The 14,243-nt window shown below is 41.7% G+C and overlaps 1 protein-coding gene across 1 annotated transcript in view; it reads right to left on the minus strand.

Annotated features, from left to right (window-relative positions):
• The window catches only part of LOC131237396 (exocyst complex component SEC5A-like), a 140,597-nt gene that overhangs the window by 108,807 nt on the left and 17,547 nt on the right, over positions 1–14,243 (minus strand). The gene's annotated exons all lie outside the window — the stretch shown is intronic.

The following is a 14,243-nucleotide window of genomic DNA, read 5'->3' on the forward strand; positions in this document are numbered from 1 at the left end:
CAGTAATGCATGCATACGAGGAATTAGCTTTGAATATCAATCAAGAAGCCACAAATACGAGCATTGGTAATTTCAAATCATTGCCTAGCTATATAGGATAAGTTTTCTAAATCATGTTTCACCAATCATTCCTAAGGATTGCCTTGATAAGTTAACAAGCCTTCATCATTCATCTCAACACCTTGAACCAACTTTATAGGACTCCCAACATCTTCATTTCATGTCCTTCGACCCTAACCAAGGTCTTGCAATCCAAGGTAACCTCTAGTTTTCATAGTAAATGGCCAAACCAAGCCAATTTTATCTTTAACATTTTACTCACATTGGGGCTCACTCTTAGGGGAAGCTTGGAAAAGCCAAGATTTGAAACACACAGACACACATCTGTGTGAAATTTGAATAAAATTCATTTAAAGAGACTTTTCGAAGAAGTTTAGGAACTTTAGAAGTATATGTGAGTAAAATTCAAATTGGGTACCTTACAATCCATGTTTAGTAACTTTAGGAGACTTACCAGCAGTCAAAATTATTAAAATATTAGGAGTTTAAGGTAGAGTCATAGTTCAGTACCAAGTGGTTACTTGGTGCTTACAATTATGGTGACATTAGCAATGTCCCTGAACCTTTTAAAGACACATGGGACGTCCAATCAATGAATGAACCTTTCGTTCATTCATACAACTAGGCGCAAGCCATGGTGCATAACTCCTTGTACAATTCTAAACATCTGATCAATAGCATGAAAAATGGACAGTTGAGATTGAGTGGAGAAACAGAATAGGTTGAATCATCATCTTGAAACATCTATTTGATAGATCCCACTTTGTATTGGTTATGATTCCAGAGCAGCACTTTGGTTTGATGATTCTAACCACGTGATCTATGGCTCGTAAACAATGGATGGTTGTTAAAACTGCCCCTCATTCAAAGGATTAGGATCATCCAATTGGCCAGATTCTTGCACCATGGTTTCTTCCCTATGGTACTATTGAATGAACTGTCCCGATTGATGATTGTGCATCCCACATGTCATTTTAAAAGGTTTGGCGACATTGCTAACATCCCTACAAAGGTTGGGAAATCAGCAAAACCCATATATCTTATTCTCCCAGCATTTTGGGGCAACTAGAATTGTCGATGGGGAAAGTCAGATTTGCACCGTCAAATGGCCAAGCTAAGCCTATTCAATCAAAGTTAGATCAGTTTTTAGCATCGGCAAGTTGGATCGATAAATTTCCATTAACTTGTCAATGGGGTTACCTCAACTTATTTCTCACCATTTTCCAAATTTGCTCGAAGTGGAGATGGGAAGTTGGGGGCCGAGACCTTTCATATCTGAATTAGCATCTCGCTTGAGGTGATAGGTTTTATTGATCAAGTCATGGGATGGTGGGCTTCTTTTGATATAACGGGCCATCTGGGTTTTATTCTTTTCCAAAAATTACACCTTCTAAAGGGGAAGAGATTTTTTGCAATAGAGAATGAACTGGATAGTGTATTGGAAGAGGATCCAAATGCTCAATATCAACGAAGAAGAGTCGAGGTTATCGTAAGAAGAATGGGATCATAGGCATATTCTTCAGGTAGATTACAAAAATCTTTTGAAGGAGGAAATTAAATGGAACCAACGTTCGAGAGCAACTTGGCTCAAGGAGGGGGATAATGATACCAAGTCCTTTTACGGTTTAGCTAGTGCAAGAGCACAAGCCAATAGAATTAAAAGTGTAGTTGGTGGATGGGATCAGAATCAAGGGTAAAATGAAGGTTTGCAAGGCTATAATGGGTTTTTACAATGATTGCTCTCACGTCTAGAAATCATTAGACCAAGTTAGATAACTTGGGGTTTGAGGTGATGTCCAGAGAAGAGGAGGTAAAGATAGCAATCCAAGAATTGGAAAGGGCTAAAAAGGACATGATGGGCTTCATTAGTGAGTTTTGAAAAAAATTACAATTTTTCAGCGGAATTGGGAACCATTTTATTTTGTCAATTCCTAAGAAGGGGCAGATAGTTTAAAAGATTTCTAGCCTATCAATTTCATAGGTGCTCCATATATGATCGTGGCTAAGGTCTTCACTTCTAGGTTTTGAGTCATTCTGGGTTGAATCATATCAAGGCGTGCTGTAATGGAAACAGTGGTTGTAATGACCACCACCATTATCGCTATGATACGGACTGTAACAGCCGTTGCAATCTCTTTTTCTTTTTGGAAAAAAAAAAACCCGTCTATCAGCCCCATAATGGACCATTACAAGGCCGTTACAGCAAATATGGGTCATTTTTCCATACTGGCCATTATGACCCTGTAATGCGTAACAGTTGGCATTACAGCTATGTAACAGTCGATACGGCCCCGTAACAGCCGTTATGGCAAACCATGAATCATATCCAAGGTGCAAGGGGCTTCTGTGGAAGGAAGGCAATTTTTCGATAGCCCATTGATTGCCCATGAAATTAATAATTCGTGTCAAAGGGAGGGGAAAAGTGGTTTTGTTTGCAAGTTAGATTTGGAAAAAGCATACGATCACGGAGATTGGCCCTTTCTGGATTATATGTTGAGCCCGATTGGATGTGGAGAAAAGTGGAGAAGTTAGTTTTAGGAGTGTGCGAGCTCGGCCAAGTTCTCAGTTTTAGTTAACAGTTCTCCCAAGGGGTTCTTCCAGTCGGCTAGAGGTCTAAGACAAAAGGGATCCTCTATCTTTGTTCCTTTTTGTAGTGGTGGCTGAAGCTTTGAATCGTACGTTGAACAAAGGGATAATTGAATGTCCTTTTAGCGGCTTCAAGGTAGATGGAGGGGAATTCCAAGTGTCAAATCTTCAATTTTGTCAACAACACAATTTATATTCTATGAGGCAGATGCCACTCAAGCAGACAATCTTCAGAAAGCTATATTTAGTTTCAAAGAGGTGTCAGGCTTAAGAGTGAATATTCAACAACCTGAAGTGTTAGGAATAGGGCTATCTAGGGAGGAAGTGTGTGCTCTAGCTGGAGTGTTTGGGTGTAGGCAGGGGTCGTTCCCATCCACATATTTGAGTCTTCCTCTATATATTGGGAAGGGGGCAAAGCATTTATGGAACTTGGTGATTGAAATATTTGAGAGGAAACTATCAACATGGAAGAGGACATTTGCCATTGGGGGGTAGAATAAATTTGATTAAAGTGACTGAATTGAATCTTCCTTGCTTCAAGTCTATCTTCAAATATTGAAAGGGTCCAACTCCTAGGGAGAGAGAGAGAGAGAGAGAGAGAGAGAGAGAGAGAGTCTCTTGTGTTTTTTCAGCCGTTCTTTCTTTTTTTCTTTTTTTTTTTTTTAAATCCTAGACAGCCTGAGGGTAGCAACCAAACAAGCTCATAACAATAAAATTTATGGTGTTGGGGAGTGTAAGTTTCTCCCCAGGGGACGAGAATGAGTCAATGGTGAGTAAAAGATAGAAATGGGGGTGTTACGTCGGAATCGTCAGCTAGTGGCGATACGGGGGCAAGATGTTCGAATGGGAAAGGTAAGTCAATGATGGGGGTTGAGGACGCCATCTCCGTTGACTCTGGGGAGTCAGAGGACACTCCGGGAGGACTCTAGAACAAGTCAAGAGAAAGGGGAATCGGACTGGAAAAAAATAAGTAAGAAAGTCTGTCGAAGTACCTGAGCCTGTACGTCTCCGATTCCCTAATGGATGGATGCCCATCAATTATTCGAGGGTTTTCGGAAAGGTGGGTATAGTCATGGAAGTGATTATACCTAAGGATAGGATGACAGGTTCTTATCAGGGGTTCGCTTTTGTGCGGATGAGCGAACAGGAGGAGATCAAGAAAGCGGTTCAGCTCTTGCACGGAGAAGGTTTCGAGGGCCATAAGTTGAAAGCACATTTCGGACTGAAAGTGGAAATCAAAGAAGTCAGTCAGGCCAGTATTACAGCTCATGAAGGACGAATAGAGCAAGGAGGAAAGGGGGTACGTAGGGGAGTGAAAGAGAACTCGAATATCTTAAAAGGGGAGGAAGGTAATGGGAGAGTAACTAGTCATCTGACCTCCTTCAGAGATGTGGTAACGAGAGTGAACGGGAATTGAAGAAAAAAGGGAGGAGAGGAAAAAGAGGTTGGTGGGGAATGGGTGTGGACAGAGTAAGAAGAAGAGAATCGGGTGATTCGAGTAATGTCAGAGGCAATACAGAAATCATGGAGTTCGCTATAATGGTCCCTAATTGCTATCACGAAGCACTTTATCGCAAGTAAACACTTGGTTGATTCGTGCGATATGAAGGAATGTGATTTCAAGACAACCAATTGATGCCAATGAGGTATGGATAAAGTGTCTGACCCAAAGTGAATATGGAGAACTGTATTTTGCAAGGAACCTTCACATAAATGGTCTAGTAGAGTGCCCGAGGAAATGGTCAGAACATTCTCCATTTGGATATGATGGGGCATGGTTTGCAGTTTGGGGGATTCCCTTGGATCTGTGGTTTACAGATTTCTTCATGGAGGTTGGATCTATTATGGGGGAGGTTATCTCTATCGATGAGGCCACTGAAAAAAGGAGATGAGATGGGTGGGGCTAGGCTTCTCATCAGGAAGAAAAGGTCGTCGAAAGTTCCTGCTTTTATTAAGATTGCAGTGAGGGATGATTTGTTGTTTATTAGGGTGGAAAGAGAGGAGAAAAGGAGTCTTATTCCTAGGTGGGGTGTTATATGGGGCAATAGGGAGAAAGTGTCTCTGATAGGCTCTCAGAGTCAACCTCAGCCAACGGAAGATGGAGCACAACCCTCTTATTCCAGCGAAGCACCGATTGGTGTAGAGGTGACGTCTCAAGAAGATATAAACAAGGAAAGGGTAGGTGAGACAAGGAAGAATGAGGTCGACTCGATTTTGGTTGGGTGTGCCATAAGAGAACTTGAAGGTAATGCGGACCCAAATTGAGACGCTACTGGCTCAGAAAATGAACCTAATGTAAAAAGAGCTCGAGGGTTGACAGCTTGTGATGAGGCTCAACATTTCTTAGTGGCTTGGGAGGCAATGTGTCTAAAGGTAAGGTGCTTTAGCTTATTCAACAACGCAATGGTGGACACGCCGCTCTCAACCTCGCTTCAATAATCGATGGACGGCATTCTGGATGTGGCGGTGAATTTGGCTCTAGACACATCTCTAGGGGAGGAAGGCTTCCGCTCAGATGATGGACTGATGGGGGACGTGTGGATGATGCATAATGATTCATTGTCTAAGGCGTTAATCCTTTCACCTATACTTATAGAAAAACAATCACCTCCCGCTCATGCCATAAGTCACACCACGTGGGAGGTTTTGCCCTTTAAAAAATCAATCTTTTCGTCAACCCTTTCAAATGCAAGTAGCTTCTTTCCAAGTTCCCTCAAAGTTACAAGTCACCTCGGGTGCCAATGCTCTATTACAGATATCTGAAGTAGAGATAAACGGTTCGAAAGCGATCTCGACTGATTCGGACTCGGAGGAATGCAATGACAAAGAATCGAAGGATCCTCTAAGCGAAGACAGTCAAAGCAACAATTCTTTAGATCAGTGGGCAGATGTAGATGACATGGGGGATCAAGACGCGGAGGTTATGTTGGAAAAGGTTGTTATCATCACGCCTCTTCGTGCTTCATCTAACGTTCGTGATATTCAGACAGAAGATCGGTCGTTGGTTGGGGGGAGCTATGCCCAACCCTCAGGCAAAGAAAATACCCCTTAAGAACAACTTCAATGGTCAAAGGATGTTCTCGACAGGGCGGGGGCATGGTAGGTATGTCTTTTTGGGCTAGCAACAAAGATGTAAAGGAATTCCACCAGTTCGTCAAGAACAACGCGGCTCAGAGACAAATGGAGATCTATAGTCTAAAATGCAAGAAGCCGCCTTAAGGATGGAGGGAACTTCTCAACCTCGAAAACTCCATCAACTACAATTCGGCGGGCAGAGTAGGTGTGACTAAAAGGGGAAGAACAGGGAAAATAAGTGATCAATGATCATACTCTCTTGGAATGTGAAGGGCCTAGGGTGTAAGATCAAAAGAGCTCAAGTTAGGAAGATTTTCTCCAAGGCAAAGGCGGAAATTATAACACTGCAAGAGACGAAACTCCAAGCTTTTGACAAAGGTATGTTGAATTCTGTATGAGATATAAAATAATAATAATAATAATAAAAGTTGGGAAACTATAGATTCAGGTGTTGTGGGGGGGATTTTGGTGGCATGGAATGCGGATTTGTGGAAATGCGTCGATTCTTTTCCTAGCTCTCTCCTTGTATATTCTTCAGTGAAACATTTCAAGGACATCATTGCCACGGTATACGGTCCTTGCTCTAGTAGCATTTTGGGAGCAACTGTGGACAGAGCTAGATCTTGCCAGGAAATATTAGGACTTCCCCTAGTGTGTGGGGGGAGACTTCAACGTCATTAGATTTTTTTCATGAGAAATCAAATGGGGGCAGAATGACCAGCAGCATGTTGAAGTTGGCTGATTGGGTTGCCAGACACGATATGGTGGATTTTTCTCTCGTAGGCGCCAAACATACATGGTCCAATGGTCGGGAAAGACCCATTCTTTCAAAGTTGCACACATTTCTAGTTTCAATGACTTGGCTAGAGAAGTTTCCATAGGTGTGGCAATGGGGAATGTACAGACCCGTATCTGATCACAGGCCGATAATTCTAGAGGTTCCTAATGAGAACCGGGGACCCAAACCATTAATATTCGAGTTGGCATGGCTGAAAATTGAAGGCTTCAAGGAGCTTATTTCTGAGTGGTGAAATTCGTTGCAGGTTTCAAGGTATGCAAGATACAGGCTGAGCTAAGTTAAGAATGTTAAAAGAGATCAAAATCAAGGTGTCAAAAAAAGAAGTTATCAGAGCCCGGGAGGTGGAGTTTAATTCTGTGGCTATAGAAATTCATGATTTGGATCTGTTAGAAGAAGAGAAAGAGTTGAATCCTGAGGATAGAAATAAAAGGGCAGATCTCTAACTTAAATATGCCAACAGATTGAAAGAGGAGGAAATTAAACGACGGCAGCGATCTAAGCAAGTTTGGTTAACGAAGGGAGACAAAAACACTCGTTATTTTCACAGTATAGCTAGTGCTTGGGCTAGAAGCAACTGCATTGGAAGTTTAATTATGGATGGTAAGAGAGTATCGGATAAGCAAAAGATTTGTGATTTGATTGTGTCCTTCTATGAAAATTTACTTTTCAATTCCAATTGGAAAAGGCCACGGCATTATTTGGATTTTGAGAAGTTTTCAGATGAGGACGTTTCATTCCTTGAGCCTCTTATTGCGTAAGAAGTGAAAATCATTGTTGACTCCTCACATGTCGACAAATCTCCTAGGCCTAACAGTTTCCCTTTAGCCTTCTCCCAAATTTTCTGGCAGACTATCAAGAGAGATGTTATGGAGTTCGTTCTTGAATTCTTCGAGCGAAGTAAGCTTTCAGCATATCTAGGGGCCTCCTTTCTAGTTCTCATCCCAAAGCTGGAAGGGGCGGAACAACTGAAAGATTTTCGTCCCATAAGTTTACGTGGGGTACCTACAAGATTCTCTCTACGATTTTAGAGTTATGGTTCAGAGGTGTCCTTTCTAAGATCATTGTTGAAAACCAGGTGGATTTTGTATTAGGAAGGCATATTCTTGAGGGTGCCTTAATAGAGCACAAATGCATAGATTCCCACCACAGATAGAGGACTAGAGGAGTGGTGTGTAAACTAAACTTAAAAAAGGCATATGATAATGTCAACTGGAAATTTCTGGACTATCTGCTAGATTGGGTAGGGTGTGGGGGTGTACACGAACCGAGCTAGCTCGGTTAGCTCACTCGACTCGACTCAAAAAAGCTCGATTCAACTCGGTTCGAAGCTGAGTTTGAGCCGAGTCGAGCTGATTTTTTAAGCTCGAAAATGAGTTCGAGCCGAGTTCGAGTAGGCCCCAGCTCGACTCAACTCGAAACGAATCCAGCTCGAATCGAACTCAGATCGAACTAGTTCGGTGACTCGATTACTTTGCCATTGATGTTGCTCACCAACTGTTTGATAAAATGACTCAACAAAATGTGGCTGGTGGCAAGGAAGGTATGTGCATGAAACAAATACCTTTTTTCTCTTTTTTTTTCTTTTTTTTTTTTTTTTTTTGGTTTTTATGCTATTTAGAAGGTGTTTGAGAAAATGCCTGTAAAACCATTGCCTCTGTTTGTAAAACTGTGGGATTTTGAAGTTGCAGTTAAGGTGTTTGTGGAAATGCCTCAATGGTGAACTCGACTCGATTTTGGCTCAAACTCGGCCCGAGCTAGCCCGAACTGCTGACCGAACCGAGCCGAGCTGGCCAGTCAGGCGCCACGCCGAGTTCGAGCTGAGGTCAACCACTGTTTGAGCCGAGTCGAGCTAAGGCCAGCTCGACTCAGTTCGACTCGATGTACACCCCTAGTAGGTTGTGGTCACAAGTGGAGGGGATAAATGAGAGCATGTGTGCAATCCACCCATTTTTCAGTCTTGGCTAATGGGGCGTCTCAGGGTTTCTTTAGGGCCACAAGAGGGCTAAGGCAAGGAGAGCCCCTCTCCCCCTATCTCTTTGTTGTCATCGGGGAAGCGCTAAGCAGAATGTTACACATGGGGGAGGAAAACGGACTAATAAAAGGTTTCAAAGTGGCAGAAAATGGTATTCAAGTCAGTCATCTCCAATACATGGATGACACTCTGCTCTTCTGTGATGTGGACCCAAGTTCTGTGGACAATTTGCACAAAATATTGGTTTGTTTCGAAGCTACTTCTAAGCTCAAGATTAATGAGTTTAAAAGCGAGGTGCTAGGCATCCACATTCCCGATGAAGAGTTAATGCAGCTTGCGTAAGCTTTCGATTGTAAAACAAGTTCCTTCCCATCCTCGTACTTGGGTCTCCCTCTCTGCATAAGGAAACCAGCGAAGCATATCTAGATAAGGTCATCGAAAGAATTGAGAGGGAGCTCTCTAGGTGGAATTGTTAGTATCTTTCTTACAGGGTAGATCGTTGCTCATTAAGACAGCGTTCTCCAACTTGTTGGTTTATTTCCTTTCCCTTTTCAAATGCCCTAAATCAATGTTGGATAAAATCGACAAAATGAGGAGAGACTTCTTCTTAAAAGGTGACAAGGACAAGAATAGGTTCCACCTTGTAAAATGGGGAGAGGTTTGTCATCTAGTTTCAAAACAAGGTGTGGGGATTAAGAATCTGGGCTTTACTAATATTACTCTTTTGGGAAAATGGCATTAGAACATGGGATCCTCTTCAGGCGAACTTTGGAATGACATTGTTTTCAAATATGGCTTGCAATAGCGAGGATGGACAGTCAAGCCATCTTCTTTGTGCTGTGACTCGACTGCGTGGAAGGTGATAGTGGCGATTAAGCATCTTTTCAGTCGTGGTGTTACGTTTGATATGGGAAATGGCAAGCATATTCGTTTCTGGAATGTTGTGGTACAGTGACAGACCATTGCGGGAAGTGTTTCCAAGGATAGCAATGTTGGCCCTGGACCGCCTTGTGCTAGTTAAGCATTGCTTTTCTATGTCCGGTAATGCAATTATGTGGAGTCCTTTCCGAAGGAACATGACGGAGGACGAGATTGTGGAAATTATTGCCCTATTGGATCTTCTCAAGAATGTATTCCCCTTAAGCCAAGCAGATGATTCTATGATTTGGTTGATGCATCCCTCTATTAGATTCACAGTGCGGTCTTTTTATTCCCTTTTATCGACGGGCCCTTGCAACTCTGCCCCTCCCTTTCCTTTCCAACATTGTTTCTATGGTGCTCCTCCCCGATTGGCGATGTTTGTATGGTTGATGGCTAGAAAGAAAGTGTTAACGATCGATAACCTACAGCGGAGATCTCTCATTCTTTCGAACATTTGCCTTATGTATATGGAGAGTGCAGAGTCGATTGATCACTTATTCACTGCTACTTTGCATATAAGGTGTGGACCTTCTTTCTTAATGTGGTCGACTTGCCTTGGGTGATACCTCAATCAGTTGAGGATCTTTTCTGGGCTTGGCATCGTATAAATGGGAGTAAAATAGAGAAAGCAATAGGGAGACTTCTCATGAAAGCTATCTTTTGGGCAATTTGGAAGGAACGGAATGGGTGGTGCTTCCAGAATGAGGTAGCTTCGGTTCACAAAGTGGTTGTAAATATCAAGGGTTGTCTTTTCAAATGGGCTCCATATGTAAAAGCAGTCAAGAAGGCTTTGCCCTTGACATCTTTTTTCCTTTAAAGTTGTTTGTATTCTTTTCTCGCATTCACGAGTTTCTTAATATATTCTTTGTTATCTCTCAAAACAAAGGGGGAGCTTAGCAAATTGGAAAAACATAGGAGGGATTTCCTTTGGCAAGCAAGGGAGGAGAAAAACAAATTTCATCTTATGGAGTGGAATGATATTTGTAGTCCGAAAGAGGAAAGCGGAATTGGGATTAGAAAATTGGGATTTATGAATGAGGTGCTTTTGGGGAAATGGATTTGGAGATTTGCTTTGGATGAGGGTAGCTTATAGAGGCAATAGTTAGAAAGTTTGGGGTGGAACAAGAGTGGTGGTGGGGCGGTGGCACAAGAATTCCTCTTTTTATAAAGCATTATGTGTTTGGAGGGCAATTATGAGTTTGACAGAAATGATCGCCAGGAGGGGTGACAATACAAGGGACGGATTTTGGAAGGATGTGTAGCAAGATGATCGGAAATTGCAAGATTTATACTCAAGTTCAGTTCAAGTGGCCATGGCTCTAAACATAACAGTTGATCGATGCTACTGGCCCCATGGGACTAGCGGCATTTGGATTCCTTCATGTCAAAAGGATCTTTAAGATGATGAATATGAAGAATCAGTGGTGCTTTTGCATCAGTTATTGGAGGTAATTCTTTCGGAGGGGGCCGATTCAGTGTGTTAGAAAGAGGTCAAGTCGGGAAAGTTCTCGGCTAAATCTCTCTTCTATTTGCTTTTTAGGTGGTCTTCTCGTAGGTGGCAAAGCGCATACCTTATTTCTTTGGTCCTATGGTGCCCCCTCAAAGGCGGTGGCTTTTACATGGTTAGTAGGTTCGAATAGGGTGTTAATGAATGACAATACGAGGAAGAGGGGTCTCTACACTATTAATGCATGCCCACTGTGTTAGCATAATGAGGGAGTCAACCGATCATCCTTTCATGCATTGTCCGTTCTGTGGGAAAGCTTCTTTGAGATCTTTGGGGTGTCGTGGGTAATGCCGATGTCAATTGAGGGATTCTTTAGGAAATCGCATGGTGGGGGTATTGGGAAATTGGGCAGAGCTATGTGAATGTCCCTTGTTGCATGTAATTAGGCTTTATAGGAGAGAATGAACAATAGATGCTTTCAGGACATTTCTAGAAAACCAAGGGGAGTCTTTCTAAGGGCAAAATCCAATGTAACATGTTGTGGTTTCTACTAAATTATGTGCTTGCAGTTTAGATTGTTTGGTAGGTTAGGATTGGGGAGCTTTGTAAATTTATTTTTTTTCATTTTCCTTTTCTATTCTTTTGGCTTTGTCGTTTAATAAACAAATTGTCATCCTTAAAATATATATTTTTTAAAAGCAGTTGGAGAACTTCGCCATCATGATTACACTTTTGATTTCCTCTCAAAAAGCTAATATACAAGCATTTCCACACAATGTGAAATGGTTATCATTGTTGACCATTGACCTTAGGTTCATTTCCATGGAAATCAACCTAAACTACAAACATCCATGCGTGCATGTCTTCCACTCTTCCATAATTAACCAAATTCTCGGGGGGGGGGGGGGTGGGGGGGGGTGGCGATTCCATATTCACATCCATAACCCTACTTAAACAATCCCTTAAAGTTCAGTAAAAGACTTCTTACTCAAAGATACATTTGTTACAAAAAATCCAGCAAAATAACTTACTACCCAAAAATACCTACAAGAACAAGAAAAAATAGAAAACTCATAAACATGACTCAAACCATATTAACTGCTTTATAAAATTTTAAAAAAAAACATAAGTGACCACATGATCAAAACCCTAAAGCCACAACTTGACTCAAACGCTACCAAATTTTCTCAAACCTATTTACCCCTTCAAAGATGTGTAGGTATGGACCGAATGGTGCATGTCCTTTTTCAGGCTTGCCTGTTGGTGGAATGCATGTAAAGACAAAGCAAAAACACTAAAAAGGCAATAAGAATCTCTCTAGGGAGATTCACTGGCCATGTAATCATTGAAGCATACTCAAACAATGTCATATAGTGGACCACATCACCAAATTCTAACCTTGGAAGTAGTATTTTGTATAAAATGAGATTCATGACCCCACTTCTAGGCTAAACATTTTATGTCCATGTGGAAAGAGAGGTGAATAGTGTTGTTGCAGATTTGTTGGCAAGAGATTAGGCAATCAATGTGTTGAGTCAACTTGAGGCTCTAGAGAACTCGAACTGACATGAATGTCTGTTATGATCCTAACTTGGGGAAAATCAAGTAAAATCAGATTACAAACTCCTATTAACAAACACATTAGATCCAGGTCCAAGCTAGTTCTATCAGACCCTAACAACAAGTCTACAATTAACGTAGTAGATTGTGTATATCCCTAAATTAAAAGATAGGCTGATGTTATATTATATCTCTTTCCTTTTTTAAATAAGCATTGCACTGCCATGCAAAGGATAAATAAGAAAGCAAAAAAGGGGCATGATTTCCCTCTGAGTCTTGAAACCTTGGATCATAAATGGGAAAACGCCATCTCTATCATGTTCCATCAAGCAATCATTCCCCCAATCCCTCTCCCTTCCCCTGTCACTCTCCCTAGAAGAGAGGGTGCAAGTTGCGAGGCTCTTAAAAATCTTATTTACACAACCCAGCAAAAGACTTCAAACTAATCAGTCACGGCCTTACGGGCCCACCACCTTCCTCGGCCTGAGGTCTCAGCCTTAGTGTTATACATTCAATTGTTCCATTCATGCCCACGATGCTGATATCACATGAAGTCCACCCCCTTTTTACCACTCCTCCCTCAATTTCAGAAGTAGGAGAAAGAATCAATCATCTCAAGCATCACCAACACGAGCTTAACCCACTAAATGTCCATCGCAAATCACAATTAATGAGCAAATGATCCGCTATTTCTACATCAATCAGATGCAAAAGCCAACAATTCATTATTATCATCCATCTACTTCTAAGGTGGTTTGCAGTTAGCAGTTTATCCTTACCAACCTACTACCACTCAATCAAACGCAAGGACCATAAAACATCAAAAATACATTTCCACAAGTCCGTGATGTTTGAAATTGGAACCACCCCTTATATTAGGGTAGGCAAGCAGGTGAGATCGCCAATCTCCTCATCTCTTAGATGAATCAAATCCCTTAAAAAAATTCAATTCCAAGCAACCTAATCCTTACTGCATAGCACTTCTTGATTGGTGCAACCTAGTTATCGAGTCAATGAGATCTCGATACCCGAATCACAAAGAAATGGAAAAGAGTACATCCATAAGAATGGAGTAGAGTGGGAGAAACGACTTTATTGAGATCAAACTTCTACAACTAAGAGATTGATTTCAAATCAATCTTTTTTCTTTCTTTCCTTTTTAGGATTAATGGAAATTTTGCTTAAGGCCCACTTGCAAGCAAGATGGGAAAAGAATACAAGGAAAACCCAAAGGGATTACAACCCTAGAATTGACTTACCACAATTGGGATCAACTTTCAAGAGGGTTGCCCATTCATAAACGGACACTTTAATGGACAACACCAAAGCCTCACTTGCGCCTAAAGAATCTTGAAACCGACGCCTTTCTGCTTGCCCCAAATGCATCACTACACGACAAGAAGAATCAGATTCCAAATAGGCATAACCTTCTATGCCACCTCCCCCGTGCCATGCCCAAAGAAGGTCTGAACATGAAAGTGGCATAACCCACAACATGTTGAAAATAGATAAAAAGTATGCCCACACTTTGAAAGTGAACGGACATGATATGAAGAGGCGGTCAATGGATTTGGCGTCTTGCTTACACAAACAACACATGTTCGGAATAGCCACGGCTCACTTTTGAAGGTTATCAATCGTCAACATCTTTCCATCCACTTGCCATGTGAAAGCAACAACCTTAGGCGGCGCACCATAGAACCAAAAATGATAAGCATGAACCCCATTTGAGCTGGTCATCTTTGGGCAAATCATTTTATAAAAAGAGCTAACAGAGAGTTGCCCCAAGCTAAGCTTGGTCCACACCAAAGAGTCCAACCTCC

The sequence above is a fragment of the Magnolia sinica genome, chromosome 2 (assembly GCF_029962835.1).
Source record: "Magnolia sinica isolate HGM2019 chromosome 2, MsV1, whole genome shotgun sequence".
In the NCBI taxonomy this organism is placed as follows: domain Eukaryota; kingdom Viridiplantae; phylum Streptophyta; class Magnoliopsida; order Magnoliales; family Magnoliaceae; genus Magnolia; species Magnolia sinica.